Source organism: Lactuca virosa, chromosome 8 (assembly GCF_052849685.1).
Source record: "Lactuca virosa cultivar CGN04683 chromosome 8, Lactuca_virosa_CGN04683_v6, whole genome shotgun sequence".
Lineage (NCBI taxonomy): Eukaryota > Viridiplantae > Streptophyta > Magnoliopsida > Asterales > Asteraceae > Lactuca > Lactuca virosa.
The window spans coordinates 72,067,937-72,086,427 of NC_136433.1; positions in this window are offsets into that span (position 1 = coordinate 72,067,937).

Below are 18,491 nucleotides of genomic sequence, written 5' to 3' on the forward strand. Positions count from 1 at the left end.
AATCGCATAATTCTCATTACACATTTCACGAAAATCTCATTTATTTAATTTACAAATCACAACTCCGTAATTGTTTGATTCAAATCCAGGATCCTCAAAACATAACCCTTTCACTGATGTGTACAATCAAGCCGGTGCCTTCCCGCGATCCTGAGAAACCTGAAACACATAACACATAACACGGTAAGCAAGAAGCTTAGTGAGTTCCCCAAAATACCACATACAACAATTAGCCACTCGAGGCTATAACTCTATTTGACCCTCGGGTCAATGTGTCTCAGTGGGACCCTCCAGTCCCACAACTCTGGTGGACCCTCCGGCCCTAACTCTGTGGACCCTCTGGTCGTAACTCTGTAAGTCTAAATAATACATAGCAATAATCAGATAGAAATAATGTAGTATATCACAGTACACAAATAACATATATGATACTCTATCACACAGCTCTAGCTACCACTCTAGGTATGTATAGTGAGAAGACTCACCTCGGTTAGCAGGTAACCGACAAGCACTCAGAAATCTTGGACTAGTCGCCGCCTAACACATAAGACAAGCATCTCAATCATTGTCCGCCTTATTACTCTTTATACCTTAAGTCCTCTTTTCCTCTTTTAACACTCAGGATGGGTAAAAGACCATTTTACCCCTCCTTGGCCCCACCTGCCCCCTTTACTGGCCCCCTCATGAAGTCAACAGAAGTCAACCTGGGTCAACATTCCATGTTGACCTGACTCGCCGAGTGCACACCTGTGACTTGCCGAGCCCACTCGAATTCTCCATGTTCTTCCTAGGGTTCACTCAGCTCACTGAGTTGACCCCCAAATCGATGAGTTAACACTGGGTCAAGGCTACAAAGTCAATCCCGTTATGACTCGTCGAGTCATCCCATGGACTCGGCGAGTTGCTCCATCAGATTTCTCATTCAGCCATCTGAGGTCAGATCTGTAACTCTAACTCATAGATCTAACCTCCTAATACTCAAAAATCACATAAAGGTCCGATCTTGATATCCATGCAAGGGATATTTCGCTCTATATGCCATTTAGACTCCATTAAAGCTTCCTAACGTTAAAGCCCCATGGTTGCACCTTAATGGCTTCCTACTTTCTGACTCTCTGGACCTTACAAGGTCCAGATCTATGGCATACTCAGAAGGGGGGTTTGATGCACCCAAAACCCCACCGAAAGTGATATGAGCCGTAACTTCTCATACTCAAAAGATCTATTCAATAAAACAGGAAAGGTAAGAACTTCATACCTTGATCTGAAGCTGAAGATGGGGATGAAAGAGATCCACAAACTCTCTTCTTGGTCCTTGCAACACCCTTGATTTTCTCCCCAAGGAAATGACCTCCAATGAGCCTCTTTCCCTCTCTTGCTCACCAATGACTCTAGGGTTTCTCTCAAGTGACGAATGACACTGATGGGAGGTGTCAAGGAGGCTATAAGTGCCTTTAAATAGGCTCAGGCCCGAGAGAATTAGGGTTTCTGCCAACAACGCTGACTCGGCGAGTCATCTCTCCGACTCGTCGAGTCCATTCATTATCCACGTCACCAAGTCGCGACCCTACTCGACGAGTTGAGGCACCAACTCGTCGATTCCCTCCAAAATCCTTGAATTAAATAATTAAAAGAATATACCTGGAAAACCGGATGTTACAATTCTCCCCCACTTGAATTAGATTTCGCCCTCGAAATCGCTCCTTAACTACACATAGATTGAATTCAACAACCCGAAAGGCACTACCAAAAAGATCTCATACCACACCGATATCTTTTTCCATGGACACCTGAATCCACACAGAAATTCCCAAGTTCGGAACAAAACCAACCCTTCTGCCGCTAAGATTCTCCCTTTCTGTCCTTCCCAAAATCTGGAAACTTTAGTGGCGTGGCCCGCCGCCAGACCGCCCACTCAAGCTATCACCATATTATTCGCTCCTCGAACATCAAACCCTGATAACTCACTGCACCTCTGATTCTCACATGACAAAATCCCACAATCGGCTATCGATCACTCACCCAACGTACCAAACGATCTGAATCACGCCCCAAGGAACGAAATGCTTCACATCCCACCAGGGGCTCATCCATTGAACTACTATCGAAACCCATCCGAACAATAAACTTTCAACATCCTGCTCTCAGACACAAGAAAAATAATCATGCTCGCTCAGAAGTCCTCAAACATCTAAAAATTGTAATCCTTCACTTTCTCCCAGATATCTCTTTTATCATTTAGCACCTGGTCTACTCTCGACCCTATAGTCGGACCTCCAAAGGTTACCTACTACATGCCTCACCACGTCTCGCCGCCTTCCTTCTCACAACAACTATCTCGGTCCATTGTGACACCCAAGTCATGAAATTCTCGTTACCCCGAGCGAACACTACAATCCACACTGAAGATCGACTCACCCCCGACCTCTGTCGTCTACTGCTCATTAGTTCCATGCATCTTGTGGTACCCCCCCGTACCCGAGTACCGACCTACACAGGTCTAAGACATCAAATGACAAACAATACCCCTCAATATGGAACCCACCTCAGAATCCAGAATCTCGTCTCGATGAACCACTCAACTCATGACTCATGACCCGCAGCCCATGCGTACCTCACTTACCCAACTCCTTCTGATTGCGATGCCCACACCCTACTCAGAATATAACAATTCCCGATCATTGAGGAGACCCCAGTCTCTTTCCTGATCTGGCCACCAGGCTCCCGAATACTCAATCCAATAAGGCTACTCAAGCCTAAGAACTCTCCTACGTCATGCTCTGACTAACGAATACCGCGGCTTCCCACAACACCGCGACACCCTCTCACCGGCTAGTGGGTACTACGGCTCCCCGCAGTATCACGACACCTTATTACTGATTGGTGAAAGCTACGGCTCCCCGCAGTCTCCACAACGTTCTCCCTCTGTTTGGCGAATACTACGGCTCCCCGCAGCATCGCCACACTGTCTTGCTATCTGATGGATACTACGGTTCCCCGTAGTATCACCACACCCCCTTGCACTAACTCATGGAAAATGCAGCTCCCCGCAGTCTTACATCACTTGCTCTTACCACTTCACAATCTCATCCTCAGGTCGACGCCATACTACGTCCACTTACTCATGCTCCGCGGACCAACATAGATAGGTGCTCACACTTTTCCAAATTATGCATCACAATTTCTAACAGCAATCGTCACAACCAGACCCCTTTCCTCGCTGCAATCCATATTCTTAAATAACCTCACTTGCTGCCATTAGCCGAGGGGCTCCCACTGGAATCGTAGATACTTGATACACCACTTGCCGTCTCAAACTCAAGACCCCAAATAATCCGAAATTCAAGGCATTAAGATCGGATATCTCGGTACACCATCACAGAACCTCACTATGTCTTGCCTCAGCCACTGATCTCCTACTTACGATATCATACTCTGATATGCAACGCATCCCTGCAGGATTCTTTTCGCCACTGATCTTCATGTCATACAACCCAAAGTTTTGGAACATTCCAATCCTCAATTTGAAACACGTAGAAATGGTCAATGACTCAGAAAATGTTGACGACAATCCGAAACTCCCTCCTATAATGCTCAAAACTCATGCAAGCATACTCATAACGACCCGGAAGTTGGTTGCCTAATCAACTTCTGCCCTTCCCACTGCATATACCAGCCCATACATTGCACCAGAAATTCTCAACAGCCGAACTAACCTTGCGAGCCAACCCCCTCGACTTTACCATTATAACCTTGAAGAATTCCTAACCACCACAAGGTCTCCGACCAATAGCCACCTGCCGTGGAGACACTCATCCTTTCTCGAACACGCACAACATGCATTACCTTGCTCTGCATCTCGCCTCAACCACTAATAACCCTGGTCTCATAAATCCGTTCTGCAAGTCTCTATATCCAGTTCTCTAACCGCTTTTGAACAAATCTCTGTTCCCTTCAATGGAATACCCGGTTCTCCCCCACTTAGGGTTCGACCCATCACCGATTGGCGCATTAACAATCTATCCCACAGACTGTTTCTACCAGCAACATCGCACCTACTCTTGGAAGGTGCTACGCAGCGCTCGATGATCTCCCCGATAGAGATCAAGCAACTTCAATACCCCGAATCTCTGATGAAATCCTCAGAACTTCTCATCATGACTGTCTCTAGTCATTCAGAATCTCATACCATCCCACTACCGGACATCTCACTGTCCAGTAGTAACCCTGATTCCTAGTCTGGAAATAATGAACTATCATACTCCTCATCCTCGACTCCTCAACCAACGTTCCATCACGTGAATTATCATAAGAGCAGAGACCTCATTTCCACACTTGATACCCATCATAGACAATAAGAGCCACCGCCCCAAAATACTCCTCCTGATCGTCTGTCGCTGCAGCTAACACGTGCCCTACTACACTCAAATAGGGTGTATCCTGGTCCTTTGACCATCTCAGTCCCCACTGATAACCTGTTCATGCTATATCATTACCCCACGACAGGCTTACTTGCCCAAATACTCTAGTGGAAGATCGCCATCAATGCTAACCCGCAGGGTTTACCCCCAAACTCAGAAACCAAAATCTCAACACCTCTTATGTTTCCCACAGGAAACGGAAATAGCACCACTCAGGTCACAGAAGGTGACATCTCCACTCTCAGCTGATTGCTCAACTCAGGCCGCAATCCTCCATAAACGCCATCTCTACTCATCCTTGAGTCTTGCGACTTCATCTGACATCTCACCAAAAATTCCTTGGAATTATCTCGACTTCCCTCACAAGGGATGCTTCTGTTGGATAAGGTGTCTAAGTCCATAACTATTTCTGGTATGTACTTGACCCGACCCGGCATGGTCCATTTGGGTTGCATGGCACCATGCAATTGGATAAACTAAAATGAGAGAAATAACACTTATGGTTTATTAATATATTATAAGTTCTAATATATTAATAATATTATTTAATTAGTTTGATCAAGAATTAATTTAGAATTAATTAAGTGATCAAAAGATAACTAATTAAATATATGGGTAGATTATGTAAATCTTCCATATCTTATATAGTGGGCTAAGAGGCTCCATGGATTATCAAGTTGGGTTCCACCCATAGGATGCTCCAAGGATGCTCCATGGGAGTTACAAACCCATGGGTCATGGAAATGAAGAGTCATGACACATTAGGGTTTACATGGTGTATCCCTAGATGTGTCAACACTATATAAGAAACCCATTCTCCACCAAAATTGGCGACACTAAGAAACAAGAGGGCTAGAGCCGATTTTGCAAGTGTAAGATTCTCTCAAAGTTTACTCCTTTGCATTTGGTGTTGTGTCAAGCATTTGAGGCATCACACTTGGGGTGCTAGGCTCACAAGGTTTCAAGGATCATAATCAACAACAAGGTAAGTTATTCTATCTTTCATTCAAGTTAAAAATGTTCCCCATGTATGCTAGATAGGAATATAACCTTGGAATTCAACTTTGCATGATTATTAGACAAACATAGATCCAAGGTTATTAGGGTTGCATGTACACTTAGGAAGTGTTAGAATGCTCAAAACCCATCAGTGGTATCAGAGCCTAGTTTTGTTTGTTGTTTTTTTTTGTATGCAAACAGCTTGAAAAAAATATCGTTTTTCTGTTTTCTGGTCGTATGAAATTTTGCACATTTGTTGCTGGAAATGGACTAGAAACATTACCCTAAACTGTTTTGATGTTTTAAAGCTTGTTTTAGATGGTGTAATGTTTATGCCAGTCCATTTACAATGGCAATTATTAAAATTACAAGTTTTTTTTAAGTGTAATTTTTTATTCTTGAAAGTGTTCATATTCATGTTCTTGAACTTATGAAGATTAGATGATCATAGGAATTGTTTGTAACCTTCATGGTAGTTTAATTCATGATCATAATGTGTTTTAATGGAGTCCATAACTTGTCCTCAAGTTATGGAAAACAAAAAGTCTCACTTTTATTAAAGCCATTAAAAGAACACAAGAGTTATAAAAATGAAGAGTCTTCATTTTTATTACTCAATTAATTCATAAGTTATAAGAAATGAAAAGTTTTGGAAGTTTACAAAGCTTGCCCTCAAGTTTTGGAACATGTAAAGTCTTGATTAAAACTTTAGTTCCAACCCTTAGAATTTTAAAAGTTAAAATTCAACCCTTATACTTTATAATATTATAAGTTACTAATATATATATATATATATATATATATATATATATATATATATATATATATATATATATATATATATATATATATATATATATATATATATATATATGTATAACGTCAAGTCGTCTTACCGCTAGTACGCCTCATTCACGAAGCCGGTCTATAAGGGGGGTATAAGGTTGTTGCCTATAAAATGGCAACTTAATGGGTGTCCACTCTCACCCACCGCTTCCTTGATCGGTGGAGGGTCGTTAGCCGAACGGGTAAGACAAGGACTTATAAATTCTCATTAAAAGTATGATGATAAAGTAACTAAATGCTTTTATTAAATTCCCAATCTTAGTTACTTTAGGAAAATGTGAATAAGGTGCTAATCCATGAAATTACACTTTACACTTTGTTTAAGTCGTTGGTGGAGCGTGTGTGGTTAACCGGCACACTAACTTGGACTTAACAAGGTAGGTAAAGGGTGACTTAAGGTTTACAATAGCATCGGTGGAGCGTGTGTGGTTTACCGGCACATCGATTGAGTGATAAACCTTGAGGGTACCAAGTGATTTGCATGGTTACTTCACACCTCGTTTTGTGATCCTCGGTATCCCAGTCACAAAACTTGGAGGGCACACTCGAGATTGAAACATGCCTTTGAAAAGTTCATTGAATCTCAAAAGAATCTAGGAATTTCTAAGAACCAATTAAAAACCTAATATTTATATTTCGTTTTTCATGGTGGAAATTGGTGAATCGTCATTCACCTACCTTTCAAATATGTTATAGCTTGGATTACGGCATACCTCTTCTAAGTTATAATATATTGTGATTGGATCCTAGCCTTAATATTACATTTGGGTGTTTTATTAAGGACTCTCTTAATATCTAAACTAATCTTGTTCTCTTCTTTCAGATGTCTTCAAACAATGCTGCTTCTGGCTCAAATCCTAAAGGCTCCTTTACCCTTATGAACTTGTGTGGGAAAGTCACTTTTGATGGATCCAACTTCAATGAATGGATCAGAAACATCAGGATGATTACCCGCTACGAGGACAAAGAATATGTCCTTGACAAGGAGCTTAAGGAGATTGATGAGACCACTGCAACTCCCCAGGAGATCGCTGACTTCCGGGCACATGAAAGGGATGCTACAAAAGTAGCATGCATCATGTTGGCCACCATGACAGCGGAACTCCAAAATTCCTATGAGGACTTCTACCCTTTTGAAATGCACCAAGATCTGATGGAAAGATACCATCAAAGTGCACGACAAGAGAGGTATGAAATCATATGCTCTATCATAACAACCATGATGAAGGACGGGGAATCCGTCACGAGCCACATGCAGAAAATGCAAAGGTATGTGGATCGGTTGCTGAAGCTTAATGTGAACTTCCCTGAGGAGCTTGCAATAGATATCATTTTGCACTCCTTACCATCGTGCTATGATCAATTCCGCATGACATGTCACATGAATAAGGAAGAGGTCACACTCAGCAAACTTCAGGGACTCCTCAAGACCGCAGAAACAGGTCTTAAGGGTAAGTCGGTTGTTAACACTCCTACTCCAAACTCCGCCCCGGTTTTGGCAATCGGGAAAGGTAGAGGGAAGAAGAGGAAGAGCTCTTCGAAGGGTACCAAGGCTAGGACCCTTGATGGCTCTTCTTCAAGTGGAACCAAGAAAGGTTTTGTCACTCCTTCTTCTAACCCTAAAGAGGCTGAATGCTTCTATTGCCATGAAAAGTCACATTGGAAGCGGAACTGCCCAAAGTACCAGCAAGATGTGAAGGATGGGAAAGTTAAACCCAACCATGCAGGTATTTACACTATCTTATCTAATAACTCACCCCATTCTAACTCTTGGGTCCTTGATACCGGTTGTGGTATTCATATCTGTTCTGATTTGCAGGGACTAAGAAGAAGTGAGAATGTGGAGCATGGAAGAATAAACTTAATCATGGGGAATAGGAAAGCTTTACCTGTCACCAAGATTGGAGTTTATACTTTATCGCTAAGTAGTGGGTTTAGTTTAGATTTGAATAAATGTTGTTATTCGCCAGAAATGGCAAGAAATATTATTTCCTTTCATGCATTGTATAAACAAGGTTTCACCTTTTCATTTGATAATGAAGTTGGTTCGATTAATGCTTTCTTTAATAATGTTCTTTATTTTAAAGCATTACCTTGTGATGGTGTGTATGAAACTGTATCTGTGGTTGATAACTTAGGAAATAATGTATTTTGTATTGATTCTGTTAATGATAATAACTTGGATAAAGCATCATTATGGCATTGTCGTCTTGGACATATAAGCAAGAAACGCATAGGCCAACTCCAAAAGGATGGAGTATTGGAGTCATTTGACCTAAAGTCAGATGATAGTTGCGAATCATGCTTACTTGGAAAAATGACAAAGTCACCCTTCACAGGTTCTTGTGAGAGGGGTGAAGGTTTGTTGGATCTTATACACACGGATGTGTGTGGGCCCTTCAAACATTCCACAAGGGATGCTAATCGTTATTATTTGACTTTTACTGATGATTACAGTAGATATGGATATGTCTACTTAATCAAGCATAAGTCAGAGACTTTTGAGAGGTTTAAAGAGTTTAAACAGGAAGTCGAGAATCAATTGGGCAGGAACATTAAGATGCTTCGATCCGATCGAGGTGGTGAGTATCTTAGTTCAGAGTTCCTCGACTATCTTAGGGAATGTGGGATTGTCTCACAATTGACACCTCCCAGGACACCGCAGTTGAATGGTGTAACTGAGAGGCGTAATCGAACCTTGTTGGATATGGTTCGTTCCATGATGAGTCGAGCTTCGCTACCAATCTCATTTTGGGGGTATGCCTTAGAGACTGCCGCCCATATCCTTAATCTAGTTCCCACAAAGAAAGTTGCCAAAACTCCTCATGAGATGTGGACTGGTAAAGTACCCAAACTAGACCACATTAAGATTTGGGGTTGCGAGGCTTTCGTGAGACGCGAGACTCATGATAAGCTCGAACCTCGAAGTGAGAGGTGTATTTTCATCGGCTGCCCACAGAAATCCTTTGGTTACCTCTTCTACAGACCTAGTGAGAATGTGGTCTTTGTAGCTAGGAGGGCTTTCTTTCGAGAGAGAGAGTTCATAAGCCAAGGAGACAGTGGGAGGCAAGTTGACCTTGAAGAAATTCAAGAGTCAAGTGGTGAAGGAACTTCAAACCCTAGCACTCAACTTGAGGAGGAAACTTCTGTTGAGCCAATTGACAAGTCTGTACCTCTGAGGCGTTCCACAAGGGTTAGGAATGCACCTACGCATTACTATGGATTCCATATTACTGCGGAAGGTGATACACTTATCAATGATGAGACACTGATAGGTCTGGATGAACCTAACAGTTACGCGGAAGCCATGGCAGGCCTTGAGTCAGCCAAGTGGAAAGAGGCAATGGACAGCGAGATACAGTCCATGTATGACAATCAAGTTTGGAACTTGGTTGAGAATGTACCAGGTCGTAAGACTATAGGGTGCAAATGGATCTTCAAGAAGAAGACCGACATGGATGGTAATGTACACACTTATAAGGCACGGCTGGTTGCAAAGGGTTTCTCACAAACTCCGGGAGTTGATTATGATGAGACCTTTTCTCCAGTGGCCAAGATTAAGTCTATTAGGGTTCTGTTAGCCATAGCTGCATTTCATGACTATGAAATATGGCAAATGGATGTCAAAACCGCTTTCCTTAATGGAAAGTTGGCTGAGGATGTTTACATGAGTCAGCCAGAGGGTTTTGTCAATACATAGTACCCTAATAAAGTGTGTAAGCTTGAGAAATCCATTTATGGGTTAAAGCAAGCACCTCGCAGATGGAATCTTTGCTTTGATGAGAAAGTCAAAGAATTTGGCTTTTCTAGGAGTGAAGATGAATCTTGTGTATATGTCAAGGCTAGTGGGAGTATAGTTAGCTTTTTGGTATTGTATGTGGATGACATACTACTCATAGGAAATGACATCCCAACTCTGCAGGAAGTTAAGTCCTGGCTTGGGAAGTGTTTCTCTATGAAGGACCTAGGAGAAGCTGCCTATATTCTAGGGATAAGGATCTTGAGAGACCGGAGTAAAAGACTAATTGGACTTAGTCAGAGTACTTACTTGGATAAGGTGTTGAAGAGATTCGGCATGCAGGACTCCAAGAAAGGAGAGTTACCCATCCAGAGTAACGCCAGATTGAGTAAGACACAAAGCCCTAGTACTAAGGCTGAGATAGCAGAAATGAGTCGAATACCTTATGCTTCGGCTGTAGGATCGATCATGTATGCTATGACGTGTACTCGACCTGATGTAGCCTTTTCTTTGAGCATGGTTAGCAAGTATCAGGGGAACCCTGGCAAGGCACACTGGACTGCGGTAAAGAATATCCTCAAGTACCTACGGAGGACTAAGGACTGGGTCCTTACCCTCGGTGGGAGTGAAGACTTGAGAGTTGTAGGGTATAGTGATGCTAGCTTTCAGACTGATAGGGATAATTTCCGCTCTCAGTCAGGCTGGGTCTTTACCTTAAACGGAGGAGCAATTTCTTGGAAGAGTTCCAAGCAAGAGACAGTGGTTGATTCAACTTGCGAATCAGAGTATATAGCAGCTAGCGAGGCAGCAAAGGAGGCAATATGGCTGAAGAACTTCATTGGAGACCTTGGAGTTGTACCAGCTATTAAAGAGCCAATGGAAATTTTTTGTGATAGTGAAAGTGCAGTTGCCTTAGCCAAGGAACCAAGGGATCACGGGAGATCCAGACACATCGACAGAAAATACCATTTCATCAGACATCGAATAGAAGAAGGAATCATCGTGGCAAAGAGGGTATCATCGGATGAGAATCCAGCAGATCCCCTCACGAAGGGACTGACTCGGGTTAAGCATCTCCAGCATGCTCGGAGCATAGGGCTGAAGGATGATATTAGTTTTAGTAGTTAGATAGTCTTGAAATTTGTAAAATGTAATTGACATTTGATGATAAATAAAAGCTGTTATTTATGAGTAAAGTGTTTCTATCTCTTGTCAATCGTTTAGTAATATTTCTTTTGCATGTTTTGACTTCTAGAATAATTATATTTGGTATATCATATTATTCGTACCTCCACAGTCGGTCATATGTCGGAAGTAGGTATGAATCAAGACTGTCATGATTGGTTGCAGAGGTCTAAGTTGTTGGACATGGCTACAACACTCATGAGTGCTCATAAGTTCTGAGCATTGGACTCAACCCATGCTCACTGGAATCACTTCATGGAATTTATCTCGAGTGATCGTGAGACGGTAATATCATATAAGTCTTCAAACCTAGAGATATGATTTGTTACTTATGAGTTGGTTATGCATTGATTGTACGTTAACGCATTGGTAACTCGATGTTATAAAACGTGCTTTTGTGTATAATTCAATGAGTGGTAGAACAAACATATGAGTCGAAGTTTATTTGTTCCTTTTTGGATTAGAAGCTGATATCTGGGCCCCTCGATGATTTTGTTTTGACCTATGTACCGGGCCCGGTCAGAACTAAGTTGATGTGTTCAATTAAGTTCTTTGTCAAACAAATCGGAAATCGGGAAACAAACTGCTGGACAATAAGTAAGACATTGTTCCATGTATTTGTCCGGCTGATATCTAGAACAGAGGATTATATGATCACTTATCTTAAATGGCGTATCATCATCTTCTCAGTTCCGAGAGACCTTGAAAGAGCTACGATTGCTTATCGGTTCCTGAAGTATTGTTGTTATAGTTATTAGACTTATCCAAGTGGGAGACTGTTGGATAATGTGTCTAAGTCCATAACTATTTCTGGTATGTACTTGACCCGACCCGGCATGGTCCATTTGGGTTGCATGGCACCATGCAATTGGATAAACTAAAATGAGAGAAATAACACTTATGGTTTATTAATATATTATAAGTTCTAATATATTAATAATATTATTTAATTAGTTTGATCAAGAATTAATTTAGAATTAATTAAGTGATCAAAAGATAACTAATTAAATATATGGGTAGATTATGTAAATCTTCCATATCTTATATAGTGGGCTAAGAGGCTCCATGGATTATCAAGTTGGGTTCCACCCATAGGATGCTCCATGGGAGTTACAAACCCATGGGTCATGGAAATGAAGAGTCATGACACATTAGGGTTTACATGGTGTAACCCTAGATGTGTCAACACTATATAAGAAACCCATTCTCCACCAAAATTGGCGACACTAAGAAACAAGAGGGCTAGAGCCGATTTTGCAAGTGTAAGATTCTCTCAAAGTTTACTCATTTGCATTTGGTGTTGTGTCAAGCATTTGAGGCATCACACTTGGGGTGCTAGGCTCACAAGGTTTCAAGGATCATAATCAACAACAAGGTAAGTTATTCTATCTTTCATTCAAGTTAAAAATGTTCCCCATGTATGCTAGATAGGAATATAACCTTGGAATTCAACTTTGCATGATTATTAGACAAACATAGATCCAAGGTTATTAGGGTTGCATGTACACTTAGGAAGTGTTAGAATGCTCAAAACCCATCAGCTTCTTTGAAACTCGTTCAACATGGCCCTCTGGCCTCATACTCCATCGCATCCGATCTCCACCTAATCAATCACGACGGGGTAACTGGAAAAACACAAGCATTATCTGCTACGAATCGTGGTACTCGAACCACGACGTCACCTCTCAATATGCTACTTAGCATGGTACTCGAACCATGACATTACCTCTCATTCTGCTACTTAGCATGGTACTCGAACCATGATATTACCTCTCATTCTGCTACTTAGCATGGTACTCGAACCATGACATTACCTCTCATTCTGCTACTTAGAACCTCCGGAATGCTCCCTACATCAAGTATGGGTCCTATGCTTTCAGTAGTACGGGCCCATACTACCTGCCACCTCTACTCATACTTTCCACACGAACCATCCCAGAGTTCCTAAGTAGCTGCTCAACCTTCGCGATCGCCAATCTCGTCACGCTTGCTCGCTCCCCAGCGAAATGCTCTACTCTGTCAGCGCACTTATCTGACCATGGTCACCCCCTAGGCTCTTCCTAGGTCCTCACACTTCTCCGCCATCAGCTGCTGAATAATCTCCTAATGATGCCCGCCATCTACCTCCTAAATATCATCATATTCACTTGGTAGCTGACTCCCATCATCGAGAGTTCCACAAAGCACGAAGCAAGCAGCATTCGGGCATCGAATAATCTCTTCTAGCACGTAAAACCCCTCTAGGTTATTATCCTACTTGCTCTCCTCATGCTCGTAGGATATCACCGAACTCAAGCAACTTCACCCCATACGGGCATCTGACTACCCTCTTTGTAGACTTCACAAATTCTCATCTAGGTATCTCTCCTAGATTACTCCTCTACTCAAATCCCTCTCTAAAAAGGATTCCTGCTGGATATTCTTACTCAGCATATACTCGAAAGCACATCACATATAACAGCAACTCCTAGGCTAAGGCATCACAAATCAGGCCACTCTAGTCCTAAAATATGAAATACCCAGCCTATCTCTAGCATGCATAATATCTCATAACATATCTCATAAACATCTCATAATACATAAGTAAGGGTATTTTAGGAAATCACCGTTCGGGCTCTAGCTGATTGTACACACTGCTCTTTCTTAGAAACTCTTGTTCGCTTTAGACAAATCATTTCTTTGAAATTTTTTTCTCAAATCCTCAGTTTGAGTCCAGATTTACCCGAAGGTGCATCCGAATCCCTCAAACCAAGGCTCTGATACCAACTTGTAACGACGTGAATTTTCAAACAAAATTTTCATTTAAAAATTGCATAATTCTCATAACACATTTCACGAAAATCTCATTTATTTAATTTACAAATCACAACTCCGTAATTTTTTGATTCAAATCCAGGATCCTCAAAACATAACTCTTTCACTGATGTGTACAATCAAGCCGGTGCCTTCCCGCGATCCTGAGAAACCTAAAACACATAATACATAACACGGTAAGCACGAAGCTTAGTGAGTTCCCCAAAATACCACATACAACAATTAGCCACGCGAGGCTATAACTCTATTTGACCCTCGGGTCAATGTGTCTCAGTGGGACCCTCCAGTCCCACAACTCTGGTGGACGCTCCGGCCCTAACTCTGTGGACCTGTTGGAATAAAAGAGTTATAGATCGATAGATTCCAAACAGAAAAACAATATTTAATCAAGTAAAGAACACAAGAATGGATCAATGGTGTCGAATGATTAATAAATCACACCTCAGAAGAGCTCGATGAAGAACTTCGACTGTAGAGGTGTGCTAGGGTTACAATGCAAGTAATTAATGAGAACGATAGATCTAAAAGCTATACATGCATGCAATATTTATATTCTAACCCTAATGTTTATCCACGATTGGATATGCCCAAACCGGGTTAACTAAATGGACTTACAACCGAGCCCAAAGACGCAACACCAGACCCAACAATCTCCCCCTTTGCGTCAATTGAGGCGAGAGACTACTTCGGTTGAGTGACCTTGATCTTCTTTACAACCTTGAACAACCGAGGGATGATCGAAAGAAGCGTTTGTCGAAACTGAATATACCACCGAAGCATATCAGTGAACAACTTCTTATCAGCTTCACTGTTCTGATTACACCTATGTATGATCTCCAAAATGTGCTCCAAGCAAGCGGTGGAAAATAGGTGTTTGTCAATCAGAGCGAACAGGCATTCTTGACCTTCGCCCCTTGTGAACATAACAGTGTGAAATTTTGGATCGATCTTCCCCTTTACCATCGCATTTACATCGCCTGCCCTTCCAATCGCCTTCACAATGGTTCGCTTATGAATAGCAGCAACGATCTCCTGATCCATCTTCGCGACTTCATGTATATAACATACAAGCATTCGCTTGATGTGATCGATAATAGGCTGATACTCCTGTGGATTGGTCAGCAAAATATTATTAAGGAGTATCCAGTCGTGAGGGTTCAAGTTCGGTAGATCAGCCAGGGAAATCATATGGACCGAGCTATCAGAGCCTCGGGTCACTTTGAATTTAATGTTGATGAATTTCCCTGCCGAAGTGGGCTTCAACACCTTGACCGTTGTGATTTTCTGAGTGCTCCAGGTCAGGTATTGTGGCTGAGAAAACTCGAGATAATACTCGATCAAATCCCGATCTACCTTCGGGTCTGGAGAAGGAATGCTCGCCGTCGACTCAAAACGGTGGAAGATGAATGCCTTTCGGGTGATTGGCATGTCAAACTGTAAGTCCTTCGAGTTCTCAATGCCGAACGAAAAAACGGGTTCAAGCCAATGAGTGCTCGGTGCATCAATAACTTCCCTGAGAAGCGATTCCATAGTCCATTCAGGAAACATGGACTTCTTCTGCTCTAGAAGCTCGTTCGCTTTCAACTCCTTCTCAAGAAGTTCCTTCTCTTTTTGAAGTCTATCCCGAATTTCTTGTTCAGTGGTCTTGACTTTTAAACTTTCCTTTTTCGAAGCATTCCCTCCTGCATCATCGTCATCATCATTTTCATCCACATCATTATCTCCAATCTTCTTCTTTTTCTTGTCCTTCATACTGCCCGAAGCTTCATTAACCTTCGGCTCAGTAGTGACGTTCGGTTTGGGAGGTGGATGAGATTGACCTTTGCCCTGAGTAGCCTTATCTCCCCCTTGTTTCGGATGGACACCAGTCACCGGAACACCTTCAATGCGACTCAACACATCCAATGCAGGTCTTAGCTTTTCGGCCAAGTGGCGTCGGATGGAGATGGTCAGAATGGAGTCATGAGCTTCCAGTAGATGTAAGAGAATGGAATGCACATCTCCAACTGAGCTTTTAATCACCTCTCGCTCAGATTTTAAATCTTCAACCTCTTTGATGGCATTCTTAAGCTTGAGATTCTGAATCTTAAGCTGTGAGGTTCGCTTGTCCAGTTCATCCATAATTTTATTCTCAACTGGAAGCTCAGCTTCAAGTTGAGTCAACCGATCACCGATCGAAGTATGAAGCTCTTGGTTAGTAGCCTCAATAGCTTTGCGAGCTTCCTCGAGATGTGTCTTTTCGGCTGCCAGTGAACGCGTAAGATGATCCACCGAAGCGTTCACTGTTTCAGCATTCTTCTGTGCAGCCGCTTGGAGGGAATCGAGAAAAATTTGTGCCTCTGAAACTAGTTTTTCGACTTTTGCGGTCGCTTCCTTGCAATCTTTGGTGGAAGCTTCAACAGCAAGAGAAGCTTTCTGGCATGTAGAGGTGGAGGCTTCAATGGCTTTGGCAGCATTGGAGATGGAGGCCTCATGATCTTTGACAACTGAGGAGAACAGAGCTTGGAGAGCAACCTCTGAATATGCACCAGTAGAAGACGACGAAAGTAATTGATCAAGCTTTTCTGTGACAGCCTTGAGATGCTTTTTGGTAATCGGGGCGTCATCATCTTCATCGCTTTGTACGCGATAAGGACTGAAATATGTGGAATCGAATTCCATGTCTTCACCACCAAGAACAGGTTCAGGTGATGTAGGTGGGGTTAAAGGAGTTGAGGTATGAGGAGGAGTAATAGGTGGAGTAGAACCGACAGTGGATGTCCCCATATCAGATACGTTGACATGAACTATAGGTTCGGGTGTAGTAGTGGATGTGGTAGTAGTAGCTGTAGAGAACAGAGGGATTGGAATGGGGATGGATGAAGCGGTTGTAGATGTGATAGGTGGAGGACAAGGAGCGATAGTAATATGAACCGAAACTGGAACGGAACGTGGAGGCGAGGTTCAGTTGCTATCGTTGGTGGGTGAGGGAGGAGGCGAATTACCTCTAGATGGACTATCGGTTTTAGTAGCTTCGTCATCAGTGGTCTGAGGATCTGGCTGGCCATCAGAAGGAACGTACTTAGGATCACTTGTAGAAGGGGAAGGAGACTTCGGTCGTCAAGCTTGCTTTTTGACCTTTCGTTTCTTTGAAGCAGTAGGAACGACTTGCTCTGCCTTGCCTTTCTTAGGAGTTGAAACCTTGGAGGATTGACCCTCTTTGTCGCCTTTGGGATCAACCTTCTTCCCTCGTTTTGTTGGCTTATCCGCAACATCCAATGAACCCTGCATCTCGGGAGTGAGTTGGCGTGGACCTGAAGGGGTCAACTTTCTGTAATCAGCCATTATTTTACTTTCATGGGAGACACATCGGTACATCGATTCTGGAATTGAACAGATAAATATGAACTTCGTTGGATCAGTCACAATAATTTTGACTGTGTGAAAGGTCGCAATTGAAGACCGCAGAGCACCTTCCATTATAGGAATCTGAAAAGACTGAATAGCTCTGTTAGTGATCAAAGTCCAGAAACGGCCGCAGGAGATCTCTGAATGTTTCGTTGAGGAGTTGAGACTCTGCATCAGTTGGGCCCAAATAAGTGTTCCATAATCCAGATTGATCCCATTATAGAGACCATAGAGAATGGTCAGGAACCCTTTGCTTGCACCATCCGACCCTGCCACACGTTCTGCTAAGCCCTTGTAGAGAAGGGTAAGCAAACCATTCCACTGAGGTGGCAAACAAGACTTCTTGAACTTAGTTACCGTCGTTAGAATGTCTGTGTAACCCATATCGTAGAACATTTTAAATAACTGGGTCGTAGTGATAAAGTCCGGTGAGATGACAGAGGCATCAGCTACGAGCCCTAGCAGCGAACAAAATCTTGCCTTGGAAACGGATGTCTTTTGATTGAAGATATCGAAGAAGATCCGTTCCTTGAGCTTGTCGTATGCAGCAGTAAAATACACCTGGGATAAAAGAGACATCGGAACGGATTCGACCTGTGTGAGTGCAATCACCAATGGAGAATACTTGAGGCACTCGACAACATGGAGCATGTAGGAATCGTAGAGAAAAGGATCCAGTTGAATAATGAGGTTCTGATTGGGTTTGATCGTTAGCAACAATGATGACACAGTTTGATCTTGGACAGAGGATGATTCCGCCATTGTTGCAGTGAGGAAGAAGAAGATGAACAGTGTATAATCGCTGATGAGTTTGTGAGAGAGTGAGAAGAGTTGGTAAAGGAGTCCAAGAGCTTCGAGAAAATCTTTTATACCATCTCTAGGATAGAGAAAAATCTGGTTGTGATGATGACTGAATCTCAGAAACGACGCCTGAAAAAGCGCGATATGACAGCCTGGTATCCCTAGAAATGCGTCAGCAGGCGTGGGTATAGAAACCGTTTCAAATTCACGCGCCTTCTCGACCTTATCTCCTATTCAAATTTCGAACCGTTTCAACTTCATGCTGACTCACCCTCATTTGATTTTTATTATAAAAATAA